The following is a 4,275-nucleotide window of genomic DNA, read 5'->3' as shown; positions in this document are numbered from 1 at the left end:
CTTGATCTGAAGAATGTTGGACGGCAACTCCGTCCACTTTTGTCTTAGGCGCCGGTTTTGCCTTTGGCACCCACACCTGCTTGTGTCTAGGCGGCTTCTTGACCGTCTCTTCTTTCTACATCTCTTCCGTTTTTTGTAGAAGGACTCGGGCATGCGCAAGCAATGCGCGGCGTTTCTTGATTCGCTCTTCGAGGGTTGAGCGAGTCCTCTTGACACGAACCCATTCGTTCATTTCTGTCTTGGAGGAGGAGTTGGTTGTGCGCCGTTGTTGCTCTTGGCGCTGTCTGGATTTTAGATCCTCATTGTAACGGATCCCGTCCATGGATTCTACGGCCTTGGCCATTTGTCGCGCAAGACGTTGACACCGTCTTTGGCGTACCCTCTTTGACAAGGTTGGAACACCTTCAGCGGTTGACTTTGCGGCGGAAGTGAGATCTGGATCTGCAACTTCGACCATGTTAGACGCCATTGGAGCGTCGCGGTGAGTAAGTGCAACGGCGGCGCTGGAAGAGGATGCCTTCCTGTGCCTGCTTGGAGAGGCGGATCTGGAGGAGGAGGAGGAATAGAGGTACTCTTCGAACTTCTGTTGATCGAATTCATATTCGATCTCTTCATTCACCCGTATCTTAAATGCCGGTTGCGTCACTACAGCCTCGGCAGCGAGGCTGTTGGCTCCCACTGTGGTCGCCAGTTTGTTTTCGTCGAAAGTTGCCTTAGTCATTGATTTCATTAAACTTCAAACGTTACAAATGAATTCAAATAACAAAATAATAAAAGATTACAACTTTCTTTAAAATAACACAAGATCCGTTCGTCGTCTCTTGCTTGCGTGGGTCTTTAGCCTGTGACGGGGATGTTGATATCCGTGGACTACCTGGCAATCAGATCTGGTCCAGAGCTTCGTCGATCCGCGAGGAGATCTAGAAGCTAAAGCGCTTATCTCGACGAAGCGAGATAATTGCTCTTCTTAGAATTACCACAACGGGATAATACTAAGGATTGGATGCGGGTGATGTAGATCTGACGAAGAACTCTCTTGTGTTGAAGTGCTCGATCACTCTTCAGTCCGGCAGGGCTTCGCTAATTCTCCAAAATTCCAGATCTCCAAAAAATAAGGTCTAAGGCTTGTATTTATAGGCTTGAGGGGTTGCGGAGCGGTTAAAATGATCTTAAGGCCCAAATCTGACTTGGAGACACCCTAGGGTGTCTCTACTTGATCCGAGACACCCTAGGGTGTCTCGGTTTGGGCCAGGGTGTCTCGGCCTTAGCCGAGACACCGTAGGGTGTCTCGTTGGTCCGAGACACTCCATTGAGGTGTATTCATCCGCTTCCGCTGTAAATTCTTCGTTCGAACTCGGATTTGAGTGATTCAAAATGCGTTGGAAAGCTGACGAGGAGTTCTATCAGCTCCGATGATTAGATCATCTGTTGAATCAATGAGACACGAAGGGTATTGTTCTTTTTGTAAACATCGCGGGGCTCCTGATTAACCCGTACCTTCGTTAGTTTACGTAGTTCGTCGATTCACTTCAATCGTTCATCGACATCAATCGAACTCCTGTGAACCGGATAGTGATGTTCATCGTCGTTCCTTAACATCGAGCTGTTCGTGGAGACCTATAGGTAATTTTTGATGCCTACAAGAGTTAGTTCATACTAACGTATGGGGTCCATCTAGCATATCTTCTCATGGCGATTCAGCATACTATGTCACTTTCATCGAGCACCACTCGAGGGAGGTGTGAGTATACTTCATAAAGCACAAGTCAGAGGTGTTCGGGATCTTCAAGAAGTGGAAGGCCATGGTGGAGAACGAGACAGATTTGAAGGTGAAGTGTATGAGATCAGACAACAGTAGAGAATACGAGCTAGAGGAGTTTAAGAGGTTATGTGCTCTAAATGGGATTCGTTTGAAGAGAACTACTCTAGGGACGCCACAACAAAACGGCGTTGCAGAAGGATGGACAGGACATTGACAGACCGTGCCAGGAGCATGAGATTACATGTAGGTCTGTCTAAGATATTTTGGCCGGATGCGGTGCATACAACAGCTTATTTGATTAATCATGGGCCATCAGTTCCATTGGATTACGGGATTCCAGAGGAGGTTTGGAGTAGCAGGAAGATCAATCTCTCACATTTGCAAGTATTCGGTTGTATGACATATGTTCATATCAGTGACCATGTTAGGGAGAAGCTAGAGGCTAAGTTACAGAAGTGCACATTCATTGGATACGGTATTGATGAGTTCATGTATCGTCTTTGGGATGAGAAGAACAGGAAGATCATCAGAAGCAGGGATGTGATATTCAATGAGGAGGTGATGTACAAGAATAAGGATAGTACTAATGATAACCAAAGCAGTGGGAACAGCACTACGGATACTGTCACGCCCCGCTTCCCAAAATACCGGGGAATCGAAACGTGAACAAGCCTGCGACGTATTAGATTGAGAAGAAATATATACTATCATTTTTTTTCTCTTTTCTTCTCAATCCAATACGCTAAGCGTCAAATATATAAATCTCAATCACAGATCCCCGATCACAATAGTAAGAATATGAAGACAGCCCAAAATAAGAAATAAACATATCATCAACAGATCCTCCCAGATATAAAATATAGGTTCAACATACCCTTACTACACAACAGTTCAACTAGAAAATAAGAAATACATAGTCCATAATAAAAGGAAATACTAACAAAATAACCAATCTATCACCAACTAAAGGAAATACTGTAAAAGTATTCTATCAGCTACTATAGGAAGAAAAACACGTCTAGGCTTTAGTTTGTTCTTCCACTCCATCGGAAGGACATTCCGGCTGGGCATACACTGGCTCGGCTACATCATCGAACTGAACCTGCACGTCTCCTAAGTCTGACGCACACCAGAGAAAACAGGTGTACATCAGCATGCATGGCGCACGACAAGATCTCACATGGAAAATAAAACGGTCGTATGACCCACGCTATGACAATAATAATACTAATAGAAAGACAATAACAAAAGCAACTGAAAATCTAAATAAATACAGATGGATTTCTATACTAAACATGATAACATACAGCTATATACATATAGTAACCGGGTCAGATAATAACCATCCTAAATCTCACTGGTCCACATCTCACACAGAGTCATCGCTCATATCATCGGTTAAATGACTGTTCACAAATCCCCTACGTGCATCCAAACCCGCGAAACGGTTCAGTGAGAGGACTACACACAATCCGATTTCGGCCTGGTTCGAACTCAAGCAAAATTCGGGTGACGAAACGATTTCACTAACCAAGTGCGAAACGGTTCACTTGGCCTAACAAACTAACCCCAGTGCGAAACGGTTCACTGGTGCGAGTCCGAAAGATACATCAACAGTCTTATCCGATCACATGAACCATATCTTCCCCATCACAATTCTTCTTATTTTTCTAAGTCAACTATAATCCTCATTGGAACTAGGGTTCACCACCTAAACTCAGTCAACACACTCACACATGTCACTAAGTCTGTTCATGATGCACGAGGTCACTAAGTCATGAACTACTAAGGTTCTCAGCACATCAACAGATCATGAGTATAGCATGTTAAACATGATTACGCAGGTTTATGTAACGGAAATGAGAACTATAATAAACATGAAATGCATAAACAAAATACTACAACAAGAATACATACATAAGGAACTTCATTACTTCTGGAATATCCAAACTCCTCATGCAACATATCCGTACCTACGTTTTTCTAAGATAATAATACGGTAAACTAGAAACCGATGTCGTTTTGTACATGAAATGTCACGCTCTACGACGATCAGTCATACTATCATAAATAATAATATTCTTTTTCCAAGATTATTATTTAAAATTGTTTTTTGTTATAACTAATTAAAATAAAAAATATATTAATTCCTTTCTGAATGAAAAGTAATATATTTCTATTTTATAAATTTCCCTTAAATAATTTCTTTTCTATAAAATTTCGTAAATTCAAATTTTAACACATAACTTGTCATTTCATATCCGTAATTTCTTAAAAATACGACTAACAACATTATTAATCTAAATTTTTACCGTGCGCTCGTAATCATCACTTCACGTAGATATTCACAATTGCATATTAACCACCATAATAATTTAACTATATATAATCATCATACTAACAACAATATTAACCATTAATTAATGACAAGGGTGAATACGAGATCTTGCCTACGACGAGTCGACTGCGAGTGTGGCTAGCGGCATCGACGCGGTGACGACAACAGAAAGGAG

This window comes from Asparagus officinalis, unplaced genomic scaffold (assembly GCF_001876935.1).
Source record: "Asparagus officinalis unplaced genomic scaffold, Aspof.V1 AsparagusV1_Un170, whole genome shotgun sequence".
NCBI classification, from domain to species: Eukaryota; Viridiplantae; Streptophyta; class Magnoliopsida; order Asparagales; family Asparagaceae; genus Asparagus; species Asparagus officinalis.
The sequence above is the reverse complement of the archived record's forward strand: the minus strand, read 5'-3'. Positions refer to the sequence as shown.